We start from the raw sequence: 19,867 nt of genomic DNA, 5'->3' as shown, positions 1-19,867 counted from the left end.
AAGAAAAAAAAATCAGATCCTGACATGTTTTAATTTTTCCCTGTTTTTCCACCAGTTCCCTCCTGACATCACCAAGCAACCATTTAGTACTTGTTTCACGTAGCACACACTGGGCAAGGGGAATGACTTCATGCTTCTAAAGCCAAGCTTTTGTTCTACCAGCTCTTTGTGCAGATGCTGCCACCAGTGCTCCAGCCATACTTATAGGGTCCGTTCTCCACCAGTGGCCTCGTGAATTTTAAAAACTAATAGGAGAATAACTGGGAACCTGAGGACCCACCTTGGAAGAAGTTTCCTGACTCAGAACTGGGCAGGAGACCAAAGGAGATTTCCTGAGGCTGGGATGCTCCAAAATACCCATTTTACACCCCAGCTCTGCTGCCAGGCTCCTCACAGCATCACTTGGCCAACACTACCTATCTCGGCAGATAAGGTTTGCTTTCCAAGCCTGGCTTCTTCCAGGGAATGGTGGAACCGACGCTGGTTTGCCAGAGCTTATATCTTGAAATAATAGAATGATAAAATCATAATAATGTTGTTGGGAAAAGATCTTTAAAACCATTAAGTCCAACCATTAACCTAGCACACGGCCAAATCCACCACCAAACCATGTCCTGAATAAGCAGAAACTCACTGTAAGCAGAAGGTGCTGAAGGAAGCCTTTTCCTCTAGTAATGCTATTTTGTTCCTAGTGAGAACCTTAATATAATGATAGAGGTTAATATTGCATGTGGGACTTACATCAAGGCTATTTCAGATGAGCTAATTGCCAAAGCCTTAAGCAAGGGCACCAGTTGGTTGATGTTACCGCTGTGTCTAATTACTTCCACCAGCAAATGACAAAGTGAAATTCAAGGTACTAATTTTTATCATGTTTTAATAGCTATGAAGTCCTCAGAGAACCAGAAAATATGAAGACAAGACATTTTCTTTCCAGCATGCTTTAGGCAGGACTATCCCCAAAAGTCAATTTTAAGAAAGAAGAAGCATTTTTGGAACTCTGCCCTTGCCTTAGGAGTCAGTAACCTCTGAAAAGCCTGCAATTGTCATCCTACAGCAAACACAGTGAAGTCTCCATCTTGCAAATGTTCAAGGGCTTAAATGTGTGTGCTCAGTCCAATGGACTTCATTTGAACAAGTCTTATGTAAACTTCACTTTATTTATTACATCTATGATGACGAGGGGTCAGCTCTATGATTATTGATTCTTCTTGCTTTTGTAGCTAGCTGGGACTTCTACAATATTAGTTTAGCCAGGGTTGGTTATTTCAAAAATAATCAATTAAGAAGCTTCAAAGAAAAAAAACAAAGGTGTTGTTTTTAATGATAGGTAGTGAACCACAAGGCACAAAGAGCAAAGTCCATATTGCAGAAACAAGGAACAAAACAGTTTTCAACTTAATTTTAATAGACACTGCAGAGTTTGATCCTCAGTTCCTTGACAAAATGGCATAAAGGGAGTTTTCTAACTCCTCTGTTCCTCTAAGAACACTCTGAGGTGCTTCCTCACCCCTTCTGCACCAGCCCTGGAGTAAATCGTCCCTGGTACATTCAAGTACCCCACACCCAGCCATATAAACCTTGCACTACAGCAAAAGAGAGAGGGAAAAGCAGGTAACACTAACTCAGGACTCTACCAGGTAGCCACAGCTGGTGGCACAGAGGCATTCAGGGTGTGTTGCAGAACTCGGGGTACAATATCATCTCCTTCTCAGAGGTGGAAAATCACACACCTTTTAACGTTCTAACTGTAGAAATAAAGGGAGAAAAATACCCTTGCCAGAGCAGCAAGCACAGGAGAGGGCAGGGTTGCTGCTCAGGCGTGTGAGCCCCGCGGGCAGCTCTGTGTTTCCAGGCACTGCATATCTGATTTCAGGCTCAGCGTTGGGCAGGCAAAGGGTTAACAGGAGACGCAGCACGGTGACTGTATCTGTGGAGATTATGGCATGTTTATCCAGTGTTCAGATTTCCTGCCTGAGTGTTTGGATTTCCTGAAATCCTTGCTATCAGCCCAAGTGCTATCCACCGAGCAGACCTTTTTTTCTCTCCTTTTTTTTTTTTTTTTTTTTTTACTTTGTTCACATGGTAGGTTTTCCTTCCTGCTCTCTTTCCAGTTGTAGTGCCTGTGTCTCCTCACCGGTCCGGACATTTATGGATGCAGATCAGCACTCATAGACTCCAGAACTCTGGGGATTACTGTACACTGGATTTTCTTTTTTTTTTTTTTTCATTATTATATTTTGCTTTATTTTATCTTCTTGTGGTGAGAAAACCTGAAGAAACACTCTTTTTTCAGCTGCTCATGGGAGAATATATTTTAGTCTGAGATGGAATAATGGCCTTAGGTCTGAGGACCAAATCTGGAATGGGAATTCAGACCGCATGCATCCTGGTGAGTTACAACGCGTTGGGGCTGAGCGTGTTTGGTACTGAGCAGTTCTGGGATGGGGACAAAGGCTGAGCAAGTCCATTTGGTGTGGCTGCTGGGCAAACTGCAAAAAGCAGACTTATGAAGCTGGAGTTAAAACTTTTTCCAAAAAAACCCACAACAGAAGTCAATTTTAAATTCCTAAAAGTACAGGCTGCTCTGTAGCTTGGATAACATCCATGTAAACTTTACTGTAGTAAAATGTGTAAGGCCAGATTCTGCAAGTCCTTATTCATGTGAGGAACTTTTACTCATGTTAACAACCTCAGTGACTTTAAAAACAGCTCATGAAAGAAACGTCTTGCAGAATGGGGCCCCCATTGTGTAAATTGCAAAGTAGCTAAGTCAAAATTAATCTTAAAAGAAAAATGAGAATTTTTTTAAAAGATCTTTGCATGTTTCCTTGGCCTTTTGTTTTATTGTTGATCTGGATTTAACTTTTAAGAAGGAGCTAGCTACAAAGGCAAGAAGAATCCATGTGCCAACTCTTTCTCCTATTGTCTCTTAAATAAAAGTTTGCAAGAGTAGTGAAAACCTACTTCATGCAGCAATGTTCCGGGAGGCCAGAAAGGGGCTTTCTGTTGTTGGAGGGAAAATGCTGAGTGCTATGCAGTTCTGAATGAACTGGAAAGCTGCATTCAGATGTGAGGCTTAGCAAAGGTTTTAGCTTCACTTTTGGATGTGAGGGGCTATGATGACATTATTAGCCTTAGGTGGTTTTAGTTAAACTGTGGTTGCAAGTGCAACGAGTTGACCAGTCTCAAAATTGGTGATTCAGCATTTGAAAAGAACAAGTCTTCATCTCAGACCTCTTTGAAGCAGATTTCATTGCTGGCATCCATGGAAGTGTGACAAGTAAGATGTGGACGATAAAACATTATCACTGCTGCAACTTCTGTTCTGTCCCACAGCTGGAGGCTGTGGGTGCGCTGAACACTCCCGAGCTGCTCCTTGGAGCTGCTCCAGGGATTTGATTCTCCAATTTAAGGGAAAGAAACTCAATTCATTAATTGCTAGAAGTTAGGAAACATCTATAGGAAAAACAGCTTTCTACAGTAATTTTACGTTAGTACTGATTTTCCTTAGATTATATGTCCTCAGTTCTAGTGCATAATACTGCACGTCAATCAAGATACTTTAACATTTAATTTCCTTGGGATTAACAGGACAGAACACTTACCTTTTTTTATACCAATAAAGGAAAAGAGCCCTTTTCCAAATTTTTTGCAGAGTTTCCAAAACTGAAGTTTTAAACTAATTGCCTGGTGTGCTGTTTTTCCCCACAACCCTTCGAATGTGACCTGTTGCTCTCTTCAAGGCTTTCTTTGGTATCAGCAGAAGATTTGTGTGAGTCCAGCCAGAACAAACTCATGTCTTCTCTGCCTACAAGCCATCAGGAATTCAGTTTTAATTATTAAAATGGAGCAACACTGAAACTGGTGGCATTTTGTGCCTGGAAATGCCAGCTCTTGCTCTGCACATAGGTTTACCTTCTCATTGTAGGGTATAGCAAAACAAGGAACCCCTCACCTGAGTTAGACCAGAACATGGAGCTCTGCCCTGTGATTAACATGAAATTTGGTGGTCTGTGGTTATGGATGCAATTAGATTGGCTACAGCAGAAATGTGCTTCTCTCAAAGCTGGCAGAAGAGTCAAAACATCATCAACTAATGATCAGTGAACCACAGAAAATACAAAGGCTTCTCTAGGCCTACCCAAATAACAGAATCATAGAATCATAGAATCATAGAACGGTTTGGGCTAGAAGGGACCTCAAAGAGCCTTTAGTTCCAACCCCCCTGCATGGGCAGGAACACCTTTGAAATTTTATTGGCTTGATGCTTGGAACTAGGTCAGTTGTGGGGTTTCCCCCCCTTTTTTTCGGGTCTGTCAGAACATTCTGGTTTCAGTCAGGTTGGAAATGCTGTGGGAATAGTTTTTCTGGTGGTATTTTGGTATTTCCTCTTCTGCTCACACCCAGACCAGGAAGTGCAGAAGCACAACCTTCAGCTTATTGTGTGCGTGTTTCTTTTTATAAACCTCAATTCTCTCTCCCCCCCCACCCTCTTTTTTTTTTTCCCTTCTTTTTGTCCTGATAGCCCTCACATGGTTTTAAGGTTCTGTTTGATCTATACAGTGGGATTTTTTTATATCTCTTTATATAACTAGACCAAGCACTCAAGTTCCTTAATAAGTGATTATCACATTAGTTTTGAATCATCTATGTGCAATATTCCCATTCAACTGCCTACCACTAATAATGTTTCTACACTACAGCTGTTTCTGCTGTAATCTACTCCTCTACTAACTGGCCACCAAGACCTATCTGCTCAGTTGCCCATGAAGAAATTCTGCAAAATATAATTTTTTTGTAACCAGTTGCACCATTAAACTCTCTAAGAATAGACCCGTCCTACTTTAATGTTCTTTCCCTTCCTCTTTTTTCCTTTCTGCATCAGTGAGGAGGTCCAACTCATGCACCCTCACTCTATGTGTCCAACTTACTCACCATCACCACTGCCAGTCCTCCTGCTTTTCTTGCTGTTGTTGGCAAGTTCAGATAAACAGTTTTGACAGGCAGAGAGTCCTGCAGAGCTAACTTCATACACACAGTGATGTCTCTCTGCTCAGATGATAAATGGGCCAGAGGATCTAAACCACTTTCACTGAAACTGTTCCCCACACTCAAAGCTTTTAATCTCTCCTTTTCAAACCAGTTTCCACAAAAAATCAAAGCACACAATTTTGTTTCATATCTGAGCAAAGTGGATCATTTTTAGATTTTCCCTCAAAACTCTTATAGCCACTTTAGAGAGTCTTTAATATTCAATTTTAGAAATTAAAATAAACTTAAGATGGATCTTAAATTTGGCCCATGGAAAAATATTTCTCCTTCTTTCCACTTGGGTCCACTGCCATGAGTGCTTCATGAACAGTATGCCATCACGTTTGGAAACTGTCCTTGTAGTATTTGGTTTAGAAGACAATTTGCTCTTCAGGGCCTTTCTAGCCCTCAAAAATATAAGGAAATGCAAGCAAAGGGAAGTTAATTTACTGCACTAAAAAACTCTGTAATTTAAGAAGCTTTATATAGAGGTGATGGAATTACTGAGGTAGGTTGAGCTCTGTGGTTGTTTGGGGGTGTTTGCTTTTCCATTTCTGCTGGCTTTAAGTCTCTCTTGGGCTTTGGGGAGCTGCAGTGCTTCAGTGAGAGGGCACAAGGTGGGGGAGGGAATGACAGCGTGCTTCATTATTTCTGACACTGATTAGCAGCAGCAAGGCTTAGCCCAGTCCATGCTCTCCTCCCATGTGGTACTCATGAGCCAAACTCCATCCATGCAGTACAGGCTGTGATGTGAAGCTCCTCATTTGGTCCCCCGCTATCCCAAAGAAGGGTTCAGATTCACACTGAGAGCTCCGAGAGGCAGTGATGCTTTTTGTGAATCCTTCTCTGTCTTGGCTGGAGTTAACAAAATCCATCTGCCTCTGTGAGTCAGCAGAAAAGTATTCAACTTTTATAAGAGTTAAGGGATGAAGGATAGGGCAGCGTCAAAGCTCAGAAGTCTCTCCTCAGCTTGGTGCTTGCACAGCTCGCACAGAGAGAAGGTTGCATTTTCAGTTCCCATTCACCAGATGAGCTGTTTTACACCAGCAGAGGACTTGGCCCGTAGTATACATGGCCACAGCTGTCAAACAAGGCTCCTTTCATCAGCAGAAAACTTGCACAAATGTGCAAATGACAACAACCATCACGCACCACATTGAGGCTGCTGCTGGCAGTTTGGAAAAGTCAAAAGAAAACTCTATTTTCTTCTCATCAAAAGCAAAATGAGGAAGCCTCCCCCCTCCCTTTCTGCCCCCACCGCTACCACCCTGGCTGGAGCAAGTTGATCCGTAGGTATTTGTGTGGGGGGTTGTTCTCAGTGGTTAACCACATAACAATTTGAAGCATGTGGCTAACTCAAAAGAAACTGCCTTTAAACGTTTGCAGACTGTAATTGCATTAGGAAGAGAGAAGCCCCGGGCCAGGGGGCTGTTGGCTGCAGGAAGCCCTGAACATCCCACAGCAAGGTCCTGCAATGAGGGGAAAAAAATCTTACTTCATCTCTAAGAGATCAGCCTCTTGCTGATGTTCTGTGGCCAGGGCCAGATGTTCCTCACTCCTGTCTTTATCTGGTGTGTCAGGGTGAAACACTCGGCAGGAAACAAAATGGAGAGAAAAGAGTTGGTGATGAGGGGGAGGGTGTTTCAGCAGGCAGCTTTCATAAATAAAGCTGGAGGAAAAATAACAAACAAACTGGAGAAGCTCTGCTGCAAAGCCAAGCACGCCTGAGACCGCCGGGTGATTCCTGGGGAAGCAGTGAAAGGCGCGTGGCGTGGGGTGGCAGAGCCAGAATCTGGAGGACTGCCAGGAGCATCCATGGTCAGGATGGTAAAATGCCCCATTCTAGCTCTTCTATCCCTCAAACCTGAATTTATTGGGCAGGAAGGAAAGGCTGGAGGCAGGATACATGTGAACAAGATATGAGCAGTTTTGCTTGTGGGGATAAAGATCCCAGCACCCACAGGGTGCTATAGAGCTCCTTAACACAGAGCCACAGGGTTCTAGTAACATCCAGTTTTAAAGAATCTGAGACTTAAAGAAACCAGTAAAACTGAAGTTTGCAACATTTCCCCATGGGAGGAGATGCCTGTGAGACATAACTGCAAGAGGTTTGTGGATCTCAAAGGTCACAGGCTTTTAATTTCCACCCATTTCCAGTTTCTACTCACTCTGCGATTAGGAGAGTCTCTCCTTGGCTGCAAATAGACTGCTCCCTAGTATTCATTATGGAAATAAAACAGTGCAATTAATATTCCTCACCCATCTACAAGCCTCATTTGTAATTCAGCAAGTAAAAATACCATATCTGTACAACCACAAGAATGGCTCCTGATCAAGGAAAGCAAATGACTTATGGAGTGTAGCTGAAAATTCAACCTGCTCAGGAGAAAGAGCAAATAAGACCTTGCCCACTATGGCCTTTTGGCACAGGGTTAGGATGGGATTGCTGCTAGAAACCAAGCTGTGCTCCAGGGCCCTGGGAGGATCTCCAGCCACATGCATTTCTCTGTATCTATTCTTCAGTCTGGATTTAAAATAAACCAGCTTGTAGTTAGTGACTTTGGAATTGCAAAGGCAATCCCATTGTCACCGAATTACGATGTGACAATAGACAAGTCACTGCATGGCACTACCCAGATCAGCAGCAGGAAAAGCATGGCTGGCTCCCTCTTTCTTTTTCATCTCTGGAGTAGCCAGACAGGAGCAAGTAGGTGGGAAATGCTGAGCACGTGGTTGATGTGCTCCTCAAAACTACTGGGGCAAGAAGAAGGAGATGTATCCTGCCAGGGCTGGCACAGCTGTGTGCTCTTTTTGTAGCAGTTGGCCAAATTAATAGAAAGCAATGTTGTTCTGGTCAGAACTGCCAGCCAGAGAGGCAGCAGGACCTTTCAGGCACTAGGACAAGCTGTATGGAATCTAAATTCAGCATAACACCAAGCCCTTAACATAATACTGTGGTTGTATATAATAACATAAAGCCATCTGAGCCAACACTTCAGGATCCCATCTCCAGTACTGGATAGCATGTAGGATGCAAGAGTTGAACAGGGAAGGCACATAGCAGTATTTTCCCAGATTATGGTCCCAGCTTTATAGAATCTCACCTGGAGGACTTTGAATCAGAGTTCATATTTGGAATGAATTTGTCCTGAAGATATTTGGACCTTGGATTTGTAGTTGTTTTGTTTTTTTTTTTAACTTAAACTAATAGACATTTTAAGCATCCATTAAAAAACAAAACAAAACACCAAAAAACAAACAAAAAAAACCTTATAGGAGTACAACAAATGGTTAGACAAAAAAAGGTAGACAAAATCCCGGAAGGAATTTTATCTTGAATTTACAGTTATTAAATCATTACTAACAGTGAAGATATATAATAGCACTACGAACTGAATTGTGTAGAAATATTCCAGATCTATTTGTGAGCAAATAATATCAATACCAGAATCATGGAACTGGTTGGAACAGGATAATTCTTAAGGTCCCTTCCAACCCTAGCCATATAAAATGTGTTAGACTGTATTCTCTGCTAATGTAGGGTACTGGCTCCATCCATCTGATCAGAGGCAGCTTGTAGTTACATATCCTTTCATAATTATTTCAGCAGGTGTCCTTTTATTTTGGTTCACAATTAGTAGCTAAGTACTTAGAAAAGCTTGACAGGATCTGAAATTCCTACAATTCAGTAGTTATCTATATTCATGAATGAAGAGGTTACCCACCTTGGTAGAATAATTTCTGAAGGTATTTCATTAAAAATGATGGGTACCATAATTCTACATTAAATGTAAAGCTTTTAACTTTTTATCAACCAGTAGGGTATAATTATGGTCTTACGCTTGTCCTAAATTTATCTCACAATCTGACTCCAGATTTAATCAATGGTAATACAGATCTGAGCCATAATCCCAGATCTCATGGGTCATTTAAATGTTGGTTTTTTTCTGTGTTAATGAAGCTGTGGGTGAGAAGGAGCTTTCATATTCACGTATTGACTAGGATGGAGTTAAAAATCTACTTCTGACCCAAGATGATCTACAGCTGGTATTTGTTCTCACTATCTAGACAGACAAATGGGATTTGGCTCAGTTGAAACAAATTTCCTTACCATTGAGAATATCAGACTTAAAGGGCTTCAGTAGCAGTGGGAACAAGGATAAAAAGGTGATTGTAAGTCATGTCTTGCTCCCTTATGCTGGAGCCATATGACAGCCTACCTGACACCTGGTCTGAGTTACAGAAATTACTTGACTTTAGAGATTTATGTTTTTCTTTCTAGACTTCCCAGGAAGCTCAAAACAGCAATTACAAAGTTTCCCACTCCCCCCCTCCCCCCCGAGGTGGCATATATATATATATATATATATATGTATGCACACTGCATATCCAACTCCTACACTTGTCCCTTCCATTGCCTTCAGGAGCAGAAACAGCCTGGCTCTAAGGCTCCTCTTCAGCCACAACCCTCCTTTCCCCAAGGATCATTTCTAATGCTAATTCCACCTATTTTAAGACCATTTCATTTCTCAAAGAGCCAGAAGACCCCAAGCAGCTCCTTGTTGAGGCTGAGATCTGCAATAGGCCTATATCTTCTGAACTCTATTGACAGTTTCCTAAGTCAAGTCCTCCAATGGCTGCAATTGAGCAAGAGACTTAGATGCACAAGTAAGCTCCTACAAGAGATTTGCACCATTAGGCAGATCAGATGCAACAGGAAACATGACCCCAGCCAGTGAGACCAGGTTTCTGACCCCAAGAAAAACAAGGAGTCTTAGACAACACTGTTTCATGATGCTGGATGCTGAAGGACACCTTATGATTTAAGAGAATCTTATTTGTGTCATGATTTACACCCTGGGAGGAAAAAAAAAAAAGAACTTATATAATAGAAATTTAGATAATTTAAGGAGGGTTCAAATAACGTGTTACTGAGAACTCTGCAATGTTTGTGGCCAGGTGTCTTTGAATGAGGCTGAGGCATTATGTGTGCATGTGCCCACCAGGACTTTAACCCCTCTCAACCAAGGCACATAGAGGAACAGAGGTCTCTAGTGCTCCTACACATTTTGTAAAAACAGGAAAATGGCAAGAGTTAAAAAAAAGAGTTAAAAAAAATGTTTGTAACCTCTATCTCTTCCCTGAGGGAAAAGCTACAACTGCTGAAAGACAAAAAATAATTTCCACAGGAATGCAGCACTATGCTCACCACAACCTGGGAGAAAAGCTTCCACAGGGACTTGTCCTTCAGGCTGCCTGTGTGGGGTTTCAGGTCTCTCAAGTCCTCTGGGTGTTTGTTCAAACCTGTCTGTGCCAGCGTGACTTTAGGAGCAATAATAGTCGGGTGAAAGACACCTGTTGTTATTTATCTCAGTACTTAAATTGTCTCTGCTTGGTAGAAATGCCTTCTTGCAATATTACAGGCCATTAAAGCACCATGTTAATGTGAAAAGTGTTTCCTGGGGATAATAATATCCTGGCATCAGTGTTGCTTGCATACTGGTGCTGGCTGTTAGTACATGGGCAACTTTCTGCTTAGACAAGCAACACCAGGAGACGACCTTGTTTGCTGACAGTCACCATTACAGCTAAAGGCTTAAATCAGTATCTTTCAAAAGCTGGTTGCCTAAAATTCAGAGCCCCAGCTCATACTAAAGTCCTGGACATATTATTTCAATGTCCTTTTTATAGACAGGAGTACAGCATTTCCTCTTGAGTTCTCCAGTGCAAGACAATGTATCTCAGTCCTGAGCTGTGGAATATTTGTTTTTATAATTCAAGGGCTTTCTAAACAGAAATCATCAGCTGGGCCAGTCTGTTGAATACAAGTCAATTTGCATCTTGGGGAAAGACACGGGGCTTCTTCCACTATGTGAACTTAGATGGGAAAGAAACTTTGATCCCCAGAAAGGACCACTCAGTGCTTTGGCTCCTTAGCATCTCTAGACATCTGCAAGGCATATGAGTTTTCCAGGATCAGTGGGAGATGCGGTGGTCACAAACACCAGAACTGAAGGGTCTAACCCATCTCCTGCTCCCACAGGAGGTGCAGCAGATTGTGCAGCAGATACAGCACAAGAGAGGAAGAAGGACCACAGTGAGCAGGCAGCATCTCCATGAGCAGTGGCAACACCCTCTGTTTTCGACAGTGGTTATTAACAAGAAAATATATTTCTGCTTTGTCCTTTCCTCTGCATGACAAAAACAAACAAGATGTTTGTTTCCCAAAAAGGAAATAGATTCACTCTGGAATGCACTGGGCAGATCAGGTTCTTCTAAGTGCTGAAGGATGCATATGAGGGATTTCAACATTTTTAAGCCCTCCCAGGATATTTGTGCAATATTAATTGTGTCAGTTACTGCATTGCTTTTGCAGCAATTAGTAGACTTGATGTAAGGAAACCTGGCCTCATTTGTGCTGTTAATATAGTCTGTCTTAGAAGTAGAAGCTGTTTGCAAGATCATAATTTCCCTCACAGACACTATTTTTAATTGGGGAAGAGCTCTCTCAGAGGAGTAATAGTTTTACTTCTGTTCACATCTGTGAAGTATTTTCCTGAGCAGGAGATCAAGAGAAAGATCTGAGCAACTGCTTCTTTAAGTAATAATGAACAGAGAGCTGTGCAGTAAATCATAATGTGCAATAAAATAAAAAAAACAAAAGTTGGCTGGAGATTAGTGAGTAGAATGGGACTTACTGAATTAAATTGGATCAGATGTTCCCTGGAAAAAAAAATATGAGTAATAGTCACAGTACTCTATGGGTTTGGGTTTGTTTTTCACAAAGGAAAATTTAACTTGATTGTTCTGCAACTACTGACAATTTCTGGGCCTTGCAGAAGTGGTCTTAGGGGTCTGCAGGTGAAATCCTCAGGCAGAGGAAGGAACTGAACAGGGACACCCAAGACACCATGCCACCAACTCTTCAAGAGCTTCAGGGGCATCACATTCCTAGAAGATATGAAGGGCTGACTTTAGTTCGTATCTTCAGGGGCAGATTCATAGTTACAGGTCTGCTACTGAGACAGATATCCCTGAATTCTCAAAGGCTGCAATCAAGACCCAGTTGCATCTCTCGTGTTCCTCATAATGTGGTTTAGGTGCCTCGTTCTTACTGTCACTTCTTCTCTGAACCCAGTTTTAAGTGTCCAGCTTTCCAGATGCTGACTAAATAGATCTATGGGAAATCAACTTAGGCCTCTGAACTTGTCTAAGGACTAAGGGCCCCAAGATCTACATTTGGCTTTGTGCAAGATTTTCTTGTGACTCCAGCCTCAAGCAGCAAAATGTTTGGACCTCTAGCACTTTTCACTGCTTACTTAAAACTGTAAACCAGTGATAGGAACTGATGTTTCCTGTTGATGTTGGTGGTTATTTTATCAGAGGTATCTCTTGTTTTGTCAAGATTCAGATTCAGTTCATTAATATATCAGAGGAAGGAAACCAAAGCTTCATAAATCACCACTGATCTTGGTAGAGATACCAAAACTTTTTTTCTTTTCCCTGTAATTAATTTTATTTGCTGAGCTAAAAGTGAAACATCCCTAACATGACAGATAAGAAGGTCCATCTCAGCAGGCACACACCTGCCTTCTCACCTGCTCTCAGGCACCTGGCAGCTCTGCAGCAGTGGGTTTAGTGACTTTGCCTTATTAACTGAGTTCCCTCAGGTTTTTGTAAATAATGGACTTAATAATCACCTAGAGCCAGAAGAAGAGCAAGGCTATGTTATTAATACTCAGAATGCAATACCATTTTAAAATTCATCCAAGTGCTCAGAGCAAATTCTCCAGGGACTGGGAGCTTAGTCATCCCAGGTTTCTCCAACTCATTTAGATAATTGCCCTTTCAAATACTTGTCTTTCTCTTTCTTTTTTTTATTTTTTTTTTCTTCTCCTTTTTTTAACACTGGCACTTGGTAAGTATTCACTGAGCAGGCAGCTCAGCTCCACAGCTGCACAAGGGCAGAATAAACCTCAAGATTCCCACCATGCACATCTCAGCTTTCTATAACAGGAGCCAATGACATCTGAGTGCATCCAAAAGAGTCATCTCACAGTAACTTGCTGATATATTAGCAACTCATTAGCCAGTTTGACTAATTAATACATTGGTAAAATTAATTTCTTAATTTCTAAAGTGATTTACTAAATAAAAGGTATTCAGGAAGTGTAATGCGTGAGTTATTCAGTATTTTTAAATTACCATCAGGGCCTGGAAACACTCCATTTTAATGCCTTCTCACCTTCAAAACTCTGATTTGATTGCTTCTGTCTGGTATAAATTCATGCTGCCACCAAGAAAGGCAGTCAAAGTTCCATTACATGAGCTCGATCAGGAAACTGCTACAAATGAAACTGAAAACAGAAGGTTATTTTTCAGCTGCATCATTCTTCTCTTGGTAAGAATATAAAACAACAAATCATTACAACTTCCCATTAGATTGCAGTGGAAAGGATATCATCCCCGGTTGTTTTTTTCTGGGGATTTCTATTAAAAGTGTCCATGTTTTTAATTTGTTTTCTTCCTCCTGGAACCTCTTCTTGAATGTAGAATAAGACGTATGGTCCTCTGTCTGCCCATGGTATGGTTCAGGCAGAAATAAGAGGTTCTGCCACAATGCATTTAGGGCAAGCAGCATCCCTGGGGTAGGTGTCTACCTCTCAGCACCTCACTCTCTCTCTTTCAGTCAGTAGAATGAAAGAGACAGTTTAGGCTGTGGTTCATCTGGCCTTTGTAGACATCTGCTTCAACATCTCTGTTTTACAAACAATTACTTTTGAAGGATGAGGTGAGCTACAACCTACTTTCAGTTCTCTATATTAAGTAAGATCAGTGATGACATAGGGAGCCTGGGGTGAACAGGCGAAGACACTTGGTCAGATAGATCCAAATTTACAGTCTAAAAGTTGAGTCAGAGCTCACTGAAGTGGATGCAAAGAATTCCATTTGCATGGACTGAGTTTGGATTAAGTTTCAAAGGCTCTGTTCAGTTGCTTACTTTGAGTTAATATTTTTCTCTATATAGTATATTTCTATCTATTTATCTATCTAGATATATATAGTATATATATCCTAGAGATAGGATTTCAAAGAGCATGTTTGTGAATCTGAGCATGACTGACCATAGGGGTAGATGCAGACAGGAACAAAAGAGGACAAAATTTAAGAATATCTTTGTATTTCTGTATTGCACTCCACTGAAGGACAGGATGGCTGGCAGTGTTATGTCAGCCAGAAGACATTTTACAGGGCTCCTAAGGAAAGTGGTACTGCTTAGTGCCTGCTAAAGAAGAAGGCATGAAAAACACAGCATTTTGGAGGGCAGAGTGGTACCAAGACAAGAGGGAATAACAGAAGACACCATGGAGTCATCCTTGTAATCAGAGTTTGGTTCTGTACATGAGACACCAGACTGAAGATGTGCACACCAGGCTCTGGTTTATGTCAGAAACCACAAACTGGAGCTCAGTGCACATCTTCAGTCTGGAATCCCAAGTATAGAGCCAGGCTTTGATCACAAGGATATATAGCCATCCTGTAAATAGATGAGATATATTCATTAATTTCTGCCAGGTGTTCAGACACAAGGAGACCTTATTAGTACCTGACTTCATGAGGGCTAGAAGCAGGAGGTGTGCTGCTTGCTTTGCTTGAGAGCTGCCAACACAGAGTAGAAAAGCTGCTGTCAGAAGAACATGGAAAATCCATACACACCAGAGTTTTTGTGGAGAAACAAGTTGACCGAGTTCAACACAGCTACACCAGGTTTACTTCTAATTTTAATGATTTCTTCCTAAAAATCCATTCAGAAAGGGCTGATGTTGAATTCTGTCCACAATCAGTTGTTACTGAGAATGGGTGGGGGTGTGACAAGAGGACTTGATGTTGTGTTCAGATTTTAGTTTTAAGCTATGATCCATACACAGTGTACAGACCACGTAGTGAGTAAATAAGTAACCAGTGACTGACCTTACAGAGAAGGTGGAAAACACTCTTATGTGTAACTAGACCCTCACAGTCTTCTGAAATGGCTTGTAAGTAACTCAAAATTTTGGACTGCGGATGGCAGCCTTGTCATCAAATATAAAAGCATACCCTTGACAAGATCAGTAATAGCTCTCCAGAGGTCTGAGGCTGGGAAGCAAACACTCTGATGCCTCCACAAAATCAAAATTCTTTGCTGAGCTCAAGAAACAGATGATGGATGTAGTCAGAAGTGATAAAAAGGTCACTCCTAAGTGGATACAAGGAGATTTGAGTCACAATGCCATCATCCTGAAGCCCTCAGACAAATAACAAAAGACAGGCTTCAAAGACTAGGGAGTCCTTCAGTCTAAATACTTCCACAAATCTTTTTGTCATATATCTGAGTCTTAAAGATTTTGTCATATATCTGAGTCTTAAAGAAAATTCACCTTTAAATGAGACTTTATCAAACAAGTAAGCCTGAGCCCTCTGGCCCTCTAGAGCAAAGTGTTATCCATCAGCAGTGTTAGGTGTTACAAAACTGTTCAGTCTTAGAATTATCACCTTGTGCAGCATGAATTCCTAAACCAGATTTAAGCTGGTCAGTGAATCTCTTCTAGAGCACTTGCACAGCCCAAATATCTTATACCACAGTCATTTTATAACCATGTCAGCAGATAAGGGTAGAGAATTTATTTCCATTTCAACAGTAATGCTACCTCCTAGAACTAGATACTTTTAAAATCAGCTTTTATTTCTAAGAATACTGTCTGAATTTCAAAGGTGATTTTCCATACATATTCAAATACATGGGTATTTCAAGATGAATGGAAGCGAGCTCATAGTTTGACAATATATTGTAAAGTTCACTGGGATAACCTGAGAATTAATAACCCTCTCAGCCTTATATCAATCCAGCATAAAACACTGGAATGGATAATTCCAGGAACTATTCATAAAGAATCAGAGGAAAGTAATGCAATTCATGCCAATCAGGATGGAGTTAAGGAAGATATGTTTTGTTTCAAGAGAGCTATCTTGTTATTTTTGAGGCTTTATGTTTTCCTGAAAAATAAATAAATCAATACTATTGATTTAATACTTAGGAGCTTCAGTAAAACTGCTGGCACCAAACAATACTATGATTAAGAAATCAGAGCTACCTAAAGTCATCACTATAATTATTTAATAGATTAAAAACTGGGAAATTGTCATTTCTCAGAAACCATCATAAATAAGGACTCATCTTCAAGAGGCTGTCAGTCAGCTCTTCAGGGTGACTTAAGGGCTCTATGCTGGGTCTGCCAATGTATCAGCAACTTGTAAGGGAAACTGGTAAAATGAGCAGAAAATGAAGGGGGCAGTTCTGCACCACAAGCAGAGCAGGTGGTTGGTATGCAATGAGCTGACCATGCAGTTAAGTAGGTACCTGTGCAGAAAGGGAGATGAAACAGACAAGTTGTAGATTTTGTGACAAGAAATCCAGTCCTGGTGATCACCAGCCTCTGTGGTTGTCACTGAGGACTGCCTTCCCATGCCTTGAGTGCTCAGGCCCAGAAGTGATCATGCAATGCTCTTTGCCCTTGGAGTCCCAAAGTTAAGCTGCAGAAACTCCTAAGAACCAGTTCAAGTCCTCTTGTAATGCATGAACATCCAGGGCAAACCAGACTGTTTAACAAATACATACATACCCTGCCTTGATTAGTGCGATTTGGTGATGACTTTTCCATTATTAATTCTTTCAGGATATAGCTCCTGCCTATACACATGCTGGTATTTTGATAATCTATCTTTATGGAAGCACTGAAAATACATACAGGTAGAGTATAGGGTCAGGATGGAGCTTCTTTTGCTTAGGACATGACAAAAATTGTCTGAGAAGACTTCTCTACAGACAAATATCCTCAGATTTGCTTCACTGAAATTCGTTAGACCACGACCTAATAGTGTTATCCAAAGCATGGATTAGGGAGAGCGAAAGCACATGTTTGTTGCATCCTGTTTGGAGGATACCAACACAGACACAAAGAGAACAAACCTACAGCAGATTTTGGCATGAAATGAAAGGCATTTTCTTTAATCTCACAGTTGCTCAAGAACATACCAGTTACCCTAGGAAAATACTTTCAAAAGGCTTTGCAAACTGTGACTTTGAAGACAATCTTTAAATTTGTAAGAAGTGCTTATCACCAGAATACATAGAGAGCAATAAGCAGTTCAAATGGTCTGCTTAATTTTTTCATTTGCAGGAAATAAGATTTTTTATACCTGCTTTATTTTAAAACTTCTTGAGATATAAAAGCTTCCTGCTCAGTCATTAGCTGTAAATTGCAAAATGAACCAGTATCCTACAGCATTTCCAGATGAAGCAGTCTGTTTATACAGAAAGCACAAGAGCTATAATTACTACATGATCACATTTGTATATCAAGGTCAGAACTCTGTGATTCACACTATTGTTTGGACATAAAGGGAGTTGATTTTCAGCATGGTGGTTCACAACTACTATTATTGTTACATCAGTGACTGTAGAAACAATATTAACTTTTGCTTATCTGAGTTTTTCTAGTTAGGTTAAATCCAGTTCAAGCATACACGAAAATTTGCTGGTTAATATTTGCCCTAAAAACATTAATCAGATGTGCAAAATATATATTTACATTATTCTTGCTCAGGTTATGTAATCTACTATGAATAAAAACAAAACAAAAAAAATCCAAAAACAACTTTAAAAAAATAGCAAGGCAAAATTGGTGACTGATTGACATGAAATCACACAGCATTTAAGCAATATGAAATGCAGGTAACTGAAGATTGTAAAAATATTTCCTAATTTTTTCCTCTCCTTTCCAAATCCCTGCATAGGGGATCAAGAAGACTTTCTTCTTGACTATTACCCAATATGCTGGCAATTTTTACATTCTGTTTCTGAGAATCCATTGGCTTTCCACACTACTTAACCAGATCTATATGCTTAAAAATCTGTGGATTTAACTCATTATACTTACAAGGTAAGAGCAAGGGTTAGTCAAGCACTTTGCTTGTACCAGTTAATTCCATATGATTGTATGTACTTATCATCAGGCACAAAAACACACACTTTCCTTATCTAAGGACTAATACAATTGTTTTATTGTATTGAATTATCACCCAGGTGCCATTGATGTCACACTGTTCTCACCTAGGCCTCTTACTTAAGCCCCAACTTGTCTTTCTCTGCTCAGGTGTAGGTGTCTCCATGTAAAAATCAATCATATTTCCCCACGTTTTCATTGTTCTCAATCTGCTCTGGAATTTTATATTTCCTATTCACTCTCCACTCCCACTCACATACTGTCACATATAAGGACCTTACATAAATGCTATAGTGTTACCTTCACATTGCCAAGGATGGTTGAGAAGCAATGTTTTTTTTCTTTTCTTTTGGGTGTGAAACAGAGTCAAGGTGCCATCTTGAAACAACCCAAATTCTACCACTGACCCTGGGTCCAGGGTTTCAGAGCTTCTGCTCTATTTAGCCTCCAAAGGCTCTTTCCCCTAAGGAAACACTCACATGGGTATAAAGCCCAAGGAATTTTCCATCTGAATAGTGTACTTATAACTTGCCCAAGGTCACTTGTCACACATCTCTTCCTTATGGGCAGAACCTGTGCTGCTAAGCTGGTGGCATACCTGGTAGACTCTCAACTCCTTGCCAGCCAGCAGCTAAAAACCTGAAATCTGCTGGTTAAAGAGATGTCTAGCCTTCTGGCAAAAGAGCTCTGGACAACATCACTTGAAAGTGTAGAATACTTGGAAGTATTCTAAAGGCTCAGAAAAATAAGGGAAAAGAGATTTAGTGACATCCCATCCAAAACCTTTATGTCGCAATTTTTAATTGAATCCCATGCATCTTGGAGACAGGGATTATTCTATGTTATTTTTAATGTTAAGGGTTGGCAGACCTCCAGACCCACATGACACATTTGGAAACATAAAACAAACAGGACAAAACCCATAAACAAACTACAGCAGTCTCTTGGGAACTGGGTCAACAGAACAAACAAGACTTCTCTATGAGAGAAGGTAAAAACAAAACAAAAACTCATGGAGGAGGAGATGTCCTTTTCCTTATGGAACTGAGGGGTGTGCTCAAATGGAAATGATCAGACTGGTTTAGCAAAGCCTGTGATCTCAAGGTGGTCTCCCTCCCATTCATCTCCATCTTGACCCCTCTGTTTGATGCTAATCTCATCGTTACGGGTCTTTGTCAAGTCTCCTTGTCTTCCAGTCTGCCTGGTCCCCATCTCTCTGGATCATGTGGCTTGTCCTAGTCTCCTTGCTTTACCACCTTTCTAGTGGCACCTTTACCACCTAGTCTCCTTGCTTTCAAGGCAATGGCTTCTGGGTAGCCTTCTCCTTCCCAGCACCAATATCTGGCCCTAAGCCCTGGTCAATCTGTTTCCACTTCTTCCCTTTGGACCTAACATGAAGATGAGAAATTCTCAGAGGAGAAGGTATATCCCAGTCCTCCCCCCCTCCTGCAGAGGCTCTGCAGAATCTCTATCACCTTCCTTCCCCTGCAGCAACATAAGTCTTAAACTGGAAATAGTATATGAGATAATGGTGGAGAAGTCTGATGAAAAAATGTGAAACCACTTGTCCATGTCCCAGTATGACCATCTCACCACACCCTCCTCCTCTCTCCTACACACAGGATTCCTCCCTGTCAGGCCACTTCTTCCTCCCAGTCTGTTCATCCTTCATATCGTATCTACATCTTCCAAAAGAGATCAGTCTGGTGCATACACCTGACATGGAAATTTTCAGCCTGAATAGTTAGGCTGAGGTTATAGCTGAAAACAAGGTCTTCTAAAGTGTCAGG

General features: G+C 41.0%; 1 protein-coding gene across 1 annotated transcript in view; it reads left to right on the top strand.

The window, feature by feature from the left end:
• The first annotated feature begins 2,305 nt into the window (after positions 1-2,305).
• Positions 2,306-19,867, top strand: part of ASAP1 (ArfGAP with SH3 domain, ankyrin repeat and PH domain 1) — a 141,135-nt gene continuing 123,573 nt past the window's right edge. Inside the window, 1 exon segment of the mRNA XM_030445593.1 lies at positions 2,306-2,392. The gene's annotated coding sequence lies outside the window, so the exon portion shown is untranslated.

The sequence above is a fragment of the Calypte anna genome, chromosome 2, assembly GCF_003957555.1.
Source record: "Calypte anna isolate BGI_N300 chromosome 2, bCalAnn1_v1.p, whole genome shotgun sequence".
NCBI lineage: Eukaryota > Metazoa > Chordata > Aves > Apodiformes > Trochilidae > Calypte > Calypte anna.
Note: the sequence above shows the minus strand (reverse complement) of the source record. Positions and strands in the feature narration are given on the sequence as shown.